A 14,295-nucleotide genomic window follows, 5' to 3' on the forward strand; every position below is an offset into this window, starting at 1 on the left:
TAGATCCAGGGCAAAGAGAGATGGGTGTGGACCAGAGGCAGCTTAAGGGTCATCCGTACTTTACTATGAAGTCTTATAGAACTACTGTGATGTCCAGTGATCCATCTATTCCTCCCATACCTGCAGTCCATGCTTTATACTTGTCTCTTCATCCTTGACTTTTAGCTACTAATGCTCATGAAGTTTAGTCTAGCTTCTATAGACTAACATAAGACAAAAATATAAGGCACTTAAGAGCTAGGGAGATAATCTATGTCCAGTATTACCCAGTGTGGGCATTGATGCATTGATCTGGATCTCAAGCAGTTACTCAGAACATACTTCTAGATTAAAAATTCATCACTCCAGGTGCGCCTAGGTGGCTCAGTTAAGCGTCCGACTTCGGTTCAGGTCACGATCTCACAGTCTGTGGGTTCGAGTTCCATGGCGGGCTCTATGTTGACAGCTCAGAGCCTGGAGCCTGCTTCAGATTCTCTGTGTCTCCATCTCTCTCTGCCCCTCCCCCATTCATGCTCTGTCTTTGTCTCTCTCAAAAATAAACAGGGGCACCTGGGTGGCTCAGTTGGTTAAGCATCCGAATTTGGCTCAGGTCATGATCTCGTGGTCTGTGAGTTCAAGCCCCGTGTTGGGCTCTGTGCTGACAGCTCAGAGCCCAGGGCCTGCTTCAGATTCTGTGTCTCCCTCTCTCTCTGCTGCTCCTCGACTCATGCTCTGTCTGTCTGTCTCTCTCCCAAAAATAAACATTAAAAAAATAAAAATAAATACACATAAAAAAATGGAAATGTTATCTGGCAGTGAAGACCTCTGAGCAGCCAGGGAAAGAACTGGAAGAGAGGAGGTGGGGCTGGAAGATCTGAGCACTCATTCTGATTTTTCCAACAAGTTACCGGATGACTCTGAGCAAGTCACATTATGTCTTGAGCTTAGGACAAACCTGTGTCTGGCTCTTCAAATACAGCTGTGAACATCAATTCAAAGAACACACATCAAAAAGTTTTGCAAAATGAAAAATGTACAGATGAGATTGTTACAAGGGTGATCAATGCATGCCTGAAAAATGCAAGTAAGAGCACAAAAAACAAATGTGGGACGTAGGTCTAGGTAAAGTCTGTTAGAGTTTAGAAAGCAGTAATTTGAGCTGTGAGGTAAAAAATAAACGTGGCTTTTTACAGGGGTCTAAAGACATCAGTAAAGAAAAAAATTTGTGGTCTGGGTAGGAGATATGAAAGGGCAAGTCTTTAATATGTTACAAGAAAGTGGTTGCCCTTGGCAGTTGACATTGGAAGCTTTCCAAATGTCTTACAAGGTTTAGTGTCACTACTCTACACCCTAGTCCAATGGCGTGGAATGACTTGCTGTCCCCCAACATTCTTGTGCCTTTTTATGCTCTTGATTATGGCTCTTTTCACCTTACATGCCTTTGCCTTGCTTGTTTATGCTTTCTGATCCTTTAACACCCAGCTGAAATGAGATACTCCTAGAGAATGATTTACCCCTTTATCTATCCATTTCTTCCCATTATAGCCATTATTGCAATAATTGTTTGTTTTTTAATTTTTTTTAATGTTTATTTATTTTTGAGACACAGAGAGACAGAGCATGAACGGGGGAGGGTCAGAGAGAGCGGGAGACACAGAATCTGAAACAGGCTCCAGGCTCTGAGCTGTCAGCACAGAGCCCAACATGGGGCTCGAACTCATGGTCCGTGAGATCATGACCCGAGCCGAAGTCAGACGCCCAACTGACTGAGCCACCCAGGCGCCCCTGTTTTTTTGTTTTATTTTGTTTTGTTCTGTTTTTTTAACTAGTCTCACCAGTTAAACTTTGAGTTCAAGGACAGGAAACACATCTTGGGTCATTTTTATATCCCCAGTGAATAGAACAGCAAGTACTCAATAAATGTTTGCTAAACTGGATTATATGTCACATAACAGATACAGACAGGAGTATTCAGATGTAACTTTAGATCTTACCCTTAAAGCAGGCAAGAAATCATTACTTAGAATTACCATTACCATCATTACTTAGAAAATCAACACTTCTCCTCTATCAGCAATTCTCTTGCTGAAAGAGTTTCTAAAAACCACATAAATCTTGTAGTAATTGCAGACTTTATATGGGGCAACAGTGGGAATCAAGGGAGATCTTGGAAATGGAATTGTTCTCTAAGGATTATAGAGCAAAGTACGCCCTTCACAGAAAGAATGGAAAGCCTAGTCAGTAATAGATTCTGTTAATGAATCTAGAAAGACCATGTCCATCAGAAGGTAGATTTGGGAGTGAAGGTAGGTAACAAGAAGCATAAAAATAAAATAGTAACAATAGTTTACATTTTTTGTATGGTTACTGGTGTCTAGAATTATCCAAGAGCTTTACTTGAATTTTCTTGTTGAATCCTTACCACTGTGTGAAGTACAATTACCACCCTATCTTATAGCGAAGAAATCTACAGTTGTTATAATTCACCCAAGATCATAAAACCAATAAAGAGACAGGATAAGACTCAAATGCTGGACAATTTCACTCTAGCATCCAGAAAGGGTGGTATTAAATGTCTAAGTTATATAATTTACATCTCTTAATCTAATTAACTGCACACCAAGCTTTCTAGTAATATGGATTTTCAGGAGGCTCTCCTGCAAGGAAAGAACGTGCCTTTTGCCAACACAAGGGCATTGGTCCACTTGCCAGTTAGTACAGCAGCACTCTGCTTATCCATCAAGCTCCTGTGAACCAGACAAGTCCCTAAAGAAGGAATACACTCTCAGGATACAGACTATATTTCTGGTCCTGCCTGTGAGGCTGAGGACCAGATCCTGGAACGTGGTGACTTCACTAATGCCATGTGGTAAGCCAACAGCTTCAGCTGATAATGCCCTAAACTCCTGTGGACTACAAACCTAAGACAGAGTTCATGGGAAGAACTCTTCCTTAAATTACTGAGTGGTTTTAAACCACCATAGTTCTCACTGGTGAGGTAGTCTGGAGTAGTACTGCAGGGAACAAATCTGTCCTTATTTTTATTATACCAACTGTTTCGCACTCTCATCATATTGCTTTTCCCTCTCAGCTTATTTCTGTCCAGCCTGAAACATCCTATCCTTTTGGTTTGGCTCTCCATTTCTTGGTTTTTGGAGTCAATTCCATAAAGTAGGACATCTCACAGTTTTCCACAAAGAGAAGAAAACATTTCTATTTGCTCCTTCCTAGTGAATAGCCTCTAGGATCTTTGTCTTCAGAAAGCATGCTCCAAGGCCACTTGGACCCCATTCTTGGCTTCTGATGCCTCAGAGGTCATATAGTTGATAAATATTTTGTTATTTATATATTTTTATTATTTTTTGAGAGAGAAAGAGACAGAATGCAAGCAGGGGAGGGGCAGAGAGAGTAGGAGACACAGAGCCTGAAGCCTGCTTTGAGCTGTCAGCACAGAGCCCAACGTGGGGCTCGAACTGATGAACTGAGATCATGACCTGAACCAAAGTCGGACAGTTAACCCACTGAGACACCCAGGTGCCCCAAGGTGTTTTTTTAAGTTCGTGTATTTATTTTGAGAGAGACAGAGACAGCGTGAGTGGAGGAGGGATGGGGCGGGGGGGAGCGGGCAGAGGGAGACAGAGAATCCCAAACAGGCTCCGTGCTACCAGCACAGATCCTGACAGGGGCTCGAACTCATGAACCATGAGATCATGACGTGAACAGAAACCAAGAGTTGGATGCTTAACTGACTGAGCCATCCAGGCACCCCAGATGGAGGGTTCTGTTTTTTTTTTTTAAGATTTTATTCTTAAATAATCTCTAAACCCAACGTGGGACTTGAACTTACAACCCCAAGATCAAAAAGTCTCCACTAACTGAGACAGCCAGGCACCCCTGATATAGTTGGTATAAACATAGTTGTCTTGGTCAGTTCAGGCTGCTATAACAAAATACCATTGACTGGGTGGGTGACTTATAGACAACAGAAATTTATTGCTCACAGTTCTAGAGACTCAGTAGTCCAAGATCAAGGTACCAACATGGTTGCTTTCTGATTAAGGCCCTCTTCTTGGCTCATAGCCATTGCTTTCTGGCTGTGTCCTTAACATGGTGGAAGGGACTAGGGATCTCTGTGAAGCTCTTTTACAAGGCATTTAACCTATTTATAAAGGTTCTACTCTCATGACTTAAGTACCTCCTAAAGGCCCCACCTACTAATACCATCCCATCAAGTATTAGGATTTTTTTTTTAAGTTTATTTATTTATTTTGAGAGAGAACGAGCACAAGCAGGGGAGGGGCAGAGAGGCAGGGAGACAGAGGATCCCAAGCAGGCTCCACACTGTCAGCATAGAGCCCAAATCCAGGCTCAAACTCACGAACTGCGAGATCACGACCTGAGCTGAAATCAAGAGTCGGATGCTTAATCAACAGAGCCACTCGGGCACTCCAGCATTAGGATTTCAACATATGGATTTTGAGAGGGACACAAATATTCAGACCATAGCAGCTGTTAATATAATTATAAATATAGTTGAGGTTTTTTTCCATCTAAATACATTGACTTATATTTGCCCATATTAAAGCTTTAGAAGACTTTTTTTTCTTTTTTTAAAAAATATTTCCTTATTTTGAGAGACAGAGCAGGAGAGGGGCAGAGAGAGAGGGAGGCACAGAATCAGAGGCAGGCTCTAGGCTCTGAGCTGTCAGCACATAGCCCAATGCCAGGCCCAAACTCATAAACCATGAGATCATGACCTGAGCCAAAGTGGGCCGCTCAACTGAATGAGGCACCCAGGTGTCCCTTGAAGACATTCTCATAGCTTACTCTTATGGTTTCAGGTAAAGTTGTACAGAAAGTTTATTAATCAGATTATTAAAGGTACCAGAAAGAAAAAGAAGCTAAGAACTTAAGTGCAAGTCAGTCTTGTTGTTTCTGGTACATAGTTCCTAGATATACCAGGAGGTATTTGGGGTTGAGAGCTGAAGAAACTGCAAGATACAAATATTCTGGAGGTATATGGTAATTTCCCTCTAAGTTTGAGGGTTTTATTTTTGAGTCCTCAGGTGTACATAAAAGACAAATGGGATCATTTGGTTTCTAGAAAAATGGGTCACATGTAAATTTTCCAAATATTCACATATTTCTAGAATATTAGCTAGTCACATAAGTCAAGTACCTGAGATTAGGAACCAGAAAACTTAGGACCTGGTGTTGAGAAACCAAATTATCCCTTTTCTGCATGTCTGCACCCAAGCAGCTGAATGTTGCTGGGAAAAAACCACATACTGGGCCAACTGGTTTAACTTTAAAGTCATGATCACAAACTTCAAATGGGTACCCAATGCTGACAAGGCAGTCCTTGCTTTTCCTCTCCCCAGCATTTGCATCCATCTTCACCTTCATTACTTCACGGCAGAAGCATCCTGTTCCTGAGGTCAGTTCTCCGTGCCCTTATATCCTCTCATGGGTTTCATTCCTATGTAAGTCAAGCAAGCCTTCTCTCTCCTGTATCACTCCCAATGGCACATAAACACAATCAAGAACTCTCATGTTTTAAAACATCTCCTCCCTTGACCCATTACCTTCCATTTATCCCTAAATTTCTTTGCTCCCTTCACAACAAAACTTCTCATCTTGCTTATGTGTGCTATCTCTAGTCCCTTACTTTTCCAATCACTCTTCAAACTCATTCTAGTGAGATCTGCATCTGTTGATTTACCAACATGAATCAAGCCAGTCACCATTGATATTCTCCAGTGACTTCCAAGGTGACCAGTCCAACAGCCATGTCTCTGGCCCAAGCTGACCTCTCAGCAGCACTAGGCACAGTTGACCACTCCTCCCTACCCTAAACCTTCTCTGCCCTTGGGTTCCAAACTCAACAATCTTGTGGATTTCTTTCTTGCCTTCCTGGCTGCTCCCTCTCAGTCTCCTTCATTACCCTACCTATTTCTAAATGCTGGAGTGTCTAGGATCTGGCCTTGGAATTTCTCTTCATTCTCCTCTCCAAGTCAGAGGCCATACACTGACAGCCCACACGAATGGTTTAATCAAGCTTATGCATTTTAAAAACATCTGATTTAGTTGCTAACATCTAAATATCTGAAGATTTACATTACAAAAATCTAGATTTCTGATCCCCCCCCCCCTTTTTTTTAATGTTTATTTTTGAGAGACCGAGCTTGAGCAGGTAAGGGGCAGAGAGCAGAAGACACAGAATCCAAAACAAGCTCCAGGCTCGGAGCTGTCAGCACAAAAGCCCAATGCGAGGCTAAAACCCAAGAACCGCCAAGATCATGACTTGAGCCAAAGTCAGACGCTTATTCGACTGTACCACCCAGGCGCCCGTCTGATTTCCTTTTTCAGAAACACCCAGAAAAATCTGTCAATACTGGGCTGGCATCCTCATAATGAAACAATCTGCTGAATAGCGCAGAAGCTGTCTCCTTGATGCTGGGTCTGCTTGTTATCCGTGATATCGAAAGTAAGGGAGTTCAGAATACAGTCCTGAGTCAGTTCCCATCAGTACCAAAGGCTCTCCTCCCTGAGCCACCAGAACATCCTCCAGTCTGTGGTAGGTGAACTTCATCATTGCAAGTTGGGTAAAGTCCGCAGGTGCATCCTGGGGAGGGGGAGGGGCGACTGCACTGTGAGGGGCTTAAGGGCGCCACCCACACAGAATTTCACTCTCAAGCAAAGGCAACAAGTGCACGTTTTAAAAATACAGCATTATATAGCGCCGAGTAAGAAAACCCTTTTGGCCAAAGACTGCTACGGTCGTGTAAAAAGCATCAAATTTGGTCTTCTGCTGGCCTTTCCGGCTTAAGGGGCCTGGTGACACCAAGAAGCCCTTGTCCTCTTGCACCCGGTTTTAGGAGGCCCTCTTCTAAGGGCGGAGAGATCCCTTAAAAGCCGCTGGGAAAGGATACCCCTTCCCGCCCTCATTCGTGGACACTGTACTGTTCTGATGAGCTTGGAGTGCATGGGGGCCAGTCCGGCCTCACTCGGTAGCTGGCGGCGGTGGGGCGCTGGGAGAGAGGGGCCGGCCCGGCTAGGGCGGAGATTGGGGCGGGGCCCGGCCCAAGAACCGCCTCAACCCCACCGCCTAGCCCCGCGCGCGCTTCCTCCAAACACCCTCTCTCGCACCACCCGCCCCCACCCTCTTTACGTATTCAGGAAGGGAGACTGCGGCTGGGGAACCAGGTCAAGAGACCCCGGGATCCTGTACCGCCCAGAGGCGGCGGCGGCCTCCGCCCAGGAAGCCCCACCCAGCAGGAGCCCGGACGTAGCGGCGCCCGCAGAGTCCACGCGCGACCGGGCGAGGGCGCGGGAGGGCGCCTGCGGCGTGACGCGACTCGCGGCGCGTCCCGTGACGCCATCGCGCCCGCTTTTGAAAGTTGGCGCCCGGGGCCGCCTCCCATGCTGCCCTGCGCCAACCCCTCCCCTCACCTTTCCTCCCCCGCCCTCCACTCGTCGCCTGGCCGGCCCCCCCACCCGTCCCTTCCCTTATCAGCACCCGCGGCCCCGGCAGCGCCGACGCAGGCGCACTGCACCGCGCCGCCGCCATTTTGTGTCCGAGCCTGTGGAGCGATTAAACCGTGCGCGGAGCTGCTTCTTTGGCGGCAGCTGCGGCGGCGGTAGCCGGTGCGGGTGCGCGGAGCTGTCCGGGGACGCCGGGTGGCCGGAGCGGTGGAGCGGCGGCGGAGCGGGCGCTGCAGGGGGTGTGGCGCGGAGGTAAGGGGGCCCGGGGTGGAGGAGGTTTCGCGGGCCGCCTCTAGGTGTCACGATGGGGCCGCTCCGGTCGGCGCTGGCTGCAGCCCGGCGCCAGCGCCGCCGCCGGGGGGTGTTTGTCTCCCTCTACCGTCCCTGCTGCGGCGCGGCCGCCGCCATTGCCCGTCGCCGCCGCGGCCCGGCCGCCTCCCTCCCCCCCCCCCCCCCCCCACACCCGCCCGCTAGGCCTCCCTCCTGGCGGCGCGCTAGGCCTCTGGCGGCGGCGGCAGCAACAGAGGCCCGCGCGCCGGCGACTCCATTTTCCTTCCTTTGTCTCTGCCCTCGAGGCCGGCTCTTGGCCCGACTGGTTGCCCGGCCGCGGCCCGCCCTCTGCCCTCCGCCCCTCCCGCGGCGGGTGGCCTCAGCCGAGAGGCGATCTCCGCATCCCGGCTCCCGCGCCCGCCTTGTTCGAGGGTCCCGAACTACTGTCGCCGCGCGCGCGCGCAGCCCGGTGTCCGGGTAGTATGAGTGTCGGGCCCTGGCCGACGCCTCTCTGGCTGCCCCTCCTCCAGCCTGCCCGGTCCCCGGAACCTACCCCGGCCGCTCTGCGAGCGTACCCCTGCCGCTCGGCTGCTCTGCGGTCGCTCCCAGTCCGCGCGCCGCCGCCTCTGGTCTCCGTCTCCGCCGAGTGGCGCAGGCGGCGCTGCTGCGGCTGCGAGCAGAGAGACCCCAGAGCTGCCGAGAGCTCCCTCTGCAAGGCTGGCTGAGCTGCTCGCGCCTCGACGCTGCCTGAGCGGGCGGGGGGACGCGCGCTCGCCGCCCCCGCCGGGCCCGGCTGCGCCCCCAAACTCGCGCCCCAGCTCCTCGCTGGACCTGACTGGTGCGGCCCCAAACAGTGGGCGGAAGAGACTCGAGTTCCGCACCGAGTCGTTTTCCTACAGCCAGGGTCGGACTCCTCTTGTAATGATAGCCTGACTTTGTGCGCTAAGAGATCTCAAAGGGATCGAAACTTAATTTCATTCTGATCTCGTGACGTGACAAATTCCTGAATTCGGGATTATGGGCTTGTCGAATTGGTTTAGGCGACCCTTGAGTTTCCCTCCCGCTTTAAAATGTCCTGACACTGAGTTAGTACAGTATTTAGTACCTGATGCTTTAGGGCTAGGCGAAGGCACTTCTGCCCCGGGATTGTGCAACCTGATCTAAAGCTCCAGTAGGGCAGAATGAATTTATTCTTGACTCCACTGGTAATTTGCCCATACGCTGAAATATGAGGGTTGATGTTGTAATTGAATCCTGGGTCGCTAGCTGCAGTTGGTTTATAAATATCTACGCCTAATGTAACTACTCTTTAGTAGCTGACTTCCTGTAGCTCAGAGTTCAGCGTTAAGTAAACATTCGCATAAGTAGTCTTCAAGCTTTGAGTTTAAATCAAGTAGGAAAGTTAAAAATCTAAGTTCCCTATAGGCGGCAAAAGAAGTTAAACAGGACATGTGTATTAAGTTTACTGTCCTCAGCTGTCTTAAGTCATTAAAAAGCTTCCTGCTGAATTGTCAGAGTTATCTCTTTTTCCCTTTTCCTCAAGTATTCTAGTACTTTAATATAGTATCGTGCAGCAGCAGTTGATACATTAACTCGGGTTGCTTTGGAGAGAGGGAAATCTTGATTAACTTTTTTTTTAAGACTGTTAAATTTATGAGGAAATTAAAACAGGCTGGCACTAAACAAAGTTGTTGGGTCTGCTCAACCTGTAGGATTTTGCAGCAATCTGCATCTACAGTAGTCTTTCAACATCCTTTTTCAAATTCTACAAAATGTCCCTTCTCTCCTCCTCCTACAGTAAAAGTAAAATTGCACTAACAAATACAGTAGTATTGATGAAGTGCAGGTTTGGTAATAGAACCATGCTTAATTGTTTAATAAATTAGTCTATGTAGTTTTTTTGCGTTTGTGAGATTTTCCACATTGTGGATGGCAGGTGGTCTGTTTTACTTATAAAAATAATCTCTACACAGGTTAAAAATTAAAATCCAGAAGATCTATATTGGGCCAGGAATAAAATTTATTTTCCCTGGTTAGTGTTATGCTCCACAAACCATGTTTTGTTTCTTCGTTTAGTTCTGCCATATGCAGTCATCAGCCTCTTAGTCTTCCATGTTATTTATGCTCTTTCAGTGGTGTAGACTCCACAGAGTTGCTGTCCTTTGAGATTTCCTATATGCCAGATTCATACTTTGTTTTTATTGGAAAATGAAATCTACAGAGAATGAATTGAGGATATGAGGTTACCGAAAGGAGCTTATAACTTAAATCAATAACATGAAGATTACAACAGGAATGTTTGCCCACATAAGAAAATATTTAAGAGGAATTGTGAAAGTCATCCTTAGGGGTCTATTTAACCAACATAAGAAAATTTAGAAGTTGTAAAAGTCATTCTTAAGACTATTCCAATTCTAAGAGGTTTAAGATATAGCTTTAAAGAACACACAAAAATGAGGAACTTCTTTGGGTGGCTTAGGGAGTTCTTTGGGAGTGCAGAGGCCACCTGCGGCTGACTAGGGCCCCAAGGGAGAGTCCTGTGGCAGAGCCTTTCACAGTGGTGTCTGCTGGTAAAAAGTCCACCTCTAGAAACTTTTTTTGCTACTGGCATCAAATTCACTCCCCATCATCTATAGCTTCCATTTCATTTTTTTAAACCAGAGACTTAGTTGATCATCTGTTTACCTTACTGACCTGTCTCAGTCCCGGATGACTTCAGGCTCTTTGGCCAAAAATTAGGTCCCTCTTCAAACAACTAAAATTTGTCATAATTTAATACTTTGAGAAAGAGCATACAGGTTTGGAAAGAACAATAATGGCAAATAATGCATAGCCTTGAAGACCCTGGTTTGCAGTTGGATGTGTGGATTTGGCGTACCATGTTTGTTTTTCTAAACATTAAACTTTCTCTAGTCACCATCTTCAGATCTTCACCGGCAGGTCTGCATTTTCTTAGTGATTAATATTTCAGTGCAAAGATGGGACATTGCTTATAGACTGCTAATGTATGCATTGAGAATAGTGATTTTTCTATACTTGGTGTTCATTTTTAGTTACCTCTAGAATGTTCAGGTATATAAAATCTCCTCCCTTTGAGGCATGCTAGTAACACTATATGGACTCTAATACAAAAGTGTTTCTTGGACTAGATATGCTAATCCTCTTTTCAAGATGTAAATTGCCTCTCAACAGAGAAGACTTTTCTTTAGCTTCTAAGAAAGTATTATATTAGCTTAGTTTTGTGAGCTTTAGTTAATTACGAGATAGATTCCTTTGTAGTTGTACCTTATATGCCAAATTCTTTGGAAACTCTTAATTCAAATTTAGCACTTCCATTTCACTTGGAAGTTTCTTTTCTTTTTTTCTTTTGGAAGTAAGTTCCACTCTACTATTACCTAAAGCTTAAAACTTGACGATTCATATATTTGTAATTTGGGGATAAAATTATCAGCTAACAAAAAAAGTATTTCATTGCTGTACTTCTAGGAATTTCAAGACAGTGAAAGCCCTTCCTTCCTGAAGATAAGGAAATAATACTGTTAAAGGACTATTAATTACTACATCTATAAGAATTAATTTTTTTGTCAGCTCGAATATATATACGTATGCCATTATTTCCCTGCAAGGTCATAATGGGGTTTTGTTTTTTTTTTAAGATTTTATTATTTTTTTCAGTAATATGAAGTTACTATTTTTTCAGTAATCTGTTGGGTGTAGACTCAACATGGGGCTCAAACCCACAACCCCAAGATCAAGTCTCATGCTCCACCAACTGAGCCAGCTAAGCACCCCAATGGTGCTATTTTGATAACCACAGATCTTTAGTCCTTTATATATTTAGCAAATATATAAAGAAATAAGTGTTTTATTATTGGTTTGGTAGAATTTATGGAATGCCTCATTTAGTAATGTGATGTATCAGAACAAGTATATTGTTTTTTAACCAATTTTGTCAGCTTTTATCTTGCCCTCAATTTGCTTTCCATATTATATGTGCAGTTGTGTGTATTTGGTGTTCATAAAATGATTTATGTTTCTGTTTTAGAATGGTCACAGATCTGGAGCCAAAGACCAAGATGCACTAGTGGACAGGTTGCTGACCAGGGGCTTGAGAGCTGGGTTCTGTGTTCTCTCCTGAAACTGACTTTGCAGCCACGGAGAGGTAAATGCTCTTTCCATTTCTTGGTCTTGAAAATGGGAGTAATAAATCCTTTCTGGGGTTGGAGGATTTGCTATGTTGTTCTTGGGTATAGAAGATGCAGGACAGTGAATAATTGGGGGCATACAAGTTTTATAGTCAGAGTCCTCAGTTTGAAACTCTGCACTGGCATATACTAGCTGGGTGACACTGAGCACGTTACTTAACTTCTCTACTCCTATGGTCCCCATTTGTGAGAGAACACCAATTACAGAGGCTAGGCTCTAGGTTGGTGAGAATGTGTATAAAGCATTAAGTACCATTCTGAGCATGTACATAGACCCCAGGAAATAGTTGTTTTTCTGCAGAAACCCTTGGAACGTATATTTTGATTATTAACAAAAGACGTCAAGAGTCCATGGCCTGTGGCAATTTGAAATTTTGATGAGCAATAGATGGAATCCTATTTTTTTGGAAATGGATCCTAGATAAAAGTTGTCTTAATTAATTTTAATTAGTCTAGTTGATGACCCATTTTTGTATCAGTATTATATTCATTATGAGTAACGTTTTGAAACATTTTAAGGGGTCCCTTACAATTTACTGTAGCTTACAATTTCTGCTATAGAATATAATGGACATTATAGGGAACTTGAAACAGGCCTCATAAATGTTGACATCTACTAGGCTTTGGAATCTCATAAACAACAAAGTAGGGTTCTGGGGAGGAAAGTTATCTCTTCTCAGGCTATTAGAGTACACATCCTTCTTCTCCCTTAGAAAATGTGAAAATAATTTAATTGCACTTGTGTAACGGCAAAAGGGAAAGGTTGGGAGTTATAAATGCTGACATTAGATAAGCTTATGTGAATGAATCAACTAAGTGACTACTAAGATTTTTCTTACAAGCTGTGTTGGAGCAAATAGAGAGGAGGAAGGGAACAGGAGTGAAAACTCTACTATTCAAATCTATTTTCCATGAGCAGCTTAGTACATTGATAGGTGGCAAGAACCAGGTCTGTGTGCTAGGATTCTGTCACTCAAGAAATAATTTGTGCCCTGCAGGTTTTTTTAAGGAGTGTTGACACAGAGTACATATTAATGAGCTCCTGAAAAGAAAAACAATACTGATTTAAAAAGCTGTTGAGAAAACTAGCCTTAAGAGTTTGGGGAACGGGGTTGTAGGAACGTGTTGGTCACTTTTAAGTATTATGGCAATTTAATTGTTTAGATCCCTGTTTCTCAAACTGGGATATGAATACCCTTAGGGTACAAAGTGGTATGATTCCGGGGTACTTGAAGCCACAAGATAAGCATGACCCATCTTCTTGGAGCTTCAATTGTGCTCATTGAGGGGGCGGTGAGTTAAGTAATTTGACTGGTAAGTAATTTTTAAATTTTTACATTAAAGCAAATACATATTTTAGGATCAGAATGGGAACTCTGTATAGACTGTTGAAGAGAACCCAGGTTTTCAGCAAAATGGGTCATGAGTCCCTAGGGAATAAGAATCGCCCTTTGTTTAGGTACTACAGTGGAAACATTTGAGAAGCAATAGTTCTGAGCTATGGAACAGCTCTGTCATCCAGCTCCTTACTTTGTTCCCTGTAGCATCCTATTGTGGAATATAGACATTAAATTGTATTAAATCGGTGCTTGTTTGCTTGCATGCATGTTTCTACAGGTGCCCAACATGCACAAGAGCTCTGCACCGATTGGTAGACAGTTGTAGATGGCGGACCAAGACAGAAATACTGTCATTAAGACTATTCCAATGACCTAATTATAATTTAAAAAGAAAAAAAATTTTTTTTAAACAATGAACAGACTCAGGTCTAAAACTGTAAAATGGGGTGTTCGATTGGTTCAGTCCATAGAACATGAGACTCTTGATCTCAGCAGGAACTCTTATGAGTTCAAGCCCCACATTGGGCATGGAGCCTACTTTGTAAAAGGCCACATATCATTTGGGGCGCCTGGGTGGCTCAGTCAGTTGAGTTTCTGACTCTTGATTTCAGTTCAGGTCATGATCCCAGGGTCATGGGATCAAGCCCCATGTCAGGCTCCACACTGAGTGTGGATTTTGCTTGGGATTCTCTCTCTCTTCTGCCCCTCTCCCCTGCTTACACGTGTGCTGTCTCTCAAAAAAAAATTTTTTTTAACTGTAAAATAAATTCTACAAAACAAGATTTTGAAAGCAAATGTCATATTAACTCCAGCATAATTAACAATTTATACTAATTTGTTACCTCCCCATTCAAGTTAAGTATTGAGAGTCTTAATAATATGTCTAAATCTTAAGCTTGTAGACCTTGTGATTCCTAAGACAGTTATTTAGAAGTGTCTATTTTTTTTATTATTACCTATTGTTACTAGTGTATTGCTCTTAATATAAGTGGCACGTAAGAAATACATTTTCTATA

At 44.3% G+C, this 14,295-nt stretch overlaps 1 protein-coding gene and 1 long non-coding RNA gene across 4 annotated transcripts in view; one reads left to right on the forward strand and one right to left on the reverse strand.

Moving 5' to 3' along the window:
* Positions 1-3,758: 3,758 nt before the first annotated feature.
* On the reverse strand, positions 3,759-8,600 carry LOC132690266 (uncharacterized). Its single transcript, XR_009615319.3, has 2 exons — positions 8,288-8,600; positions 3,759-6,604 (listed from the first exon to the last, which is right to left on the reverse strand). It is a non-coding gene; the product is annotated as an uncharacterized LOC132690266 (long non-coding RNA).
* Positions 7,486-14,295, forward strand: part of CTCF (CCCTC-binding factor) — a 47,618-nt gene continuing 40,808 nt past the window's right edge. For 2 of the 3 annotated variants that reach the window (XM_060650473.3, XM_060650475.3), the window contains exons 1-3: positions 7,486-7,716; positions 11,780-11,896; positions 13,141-13,253. The gene's annotated coding sequence lies outside the window, so the exon portion shown is untranslated. The remainder of the gene's footprint in view (positions 7,717-11,779; positions 11,897-13,140; positions 13,254-14,295) is intronic. The other variant, XM_060650474.3, reaches the window with a different exon arrangement.

The sequence above is a fragment of the Panthera onca genome, chromosome E2, assembly GCF_046562875.1.
Source record: "Panthera onca isolate mPanOnc1 chromosome E2, mPanOnc1 haplotype 2, whole genome shotgun sequence".
Lineage (NCBI taxonomy): Eukaryota > Metazoa > Chordata > Mammalia > Carnivora > Felidae > Panthera > Panthera onca.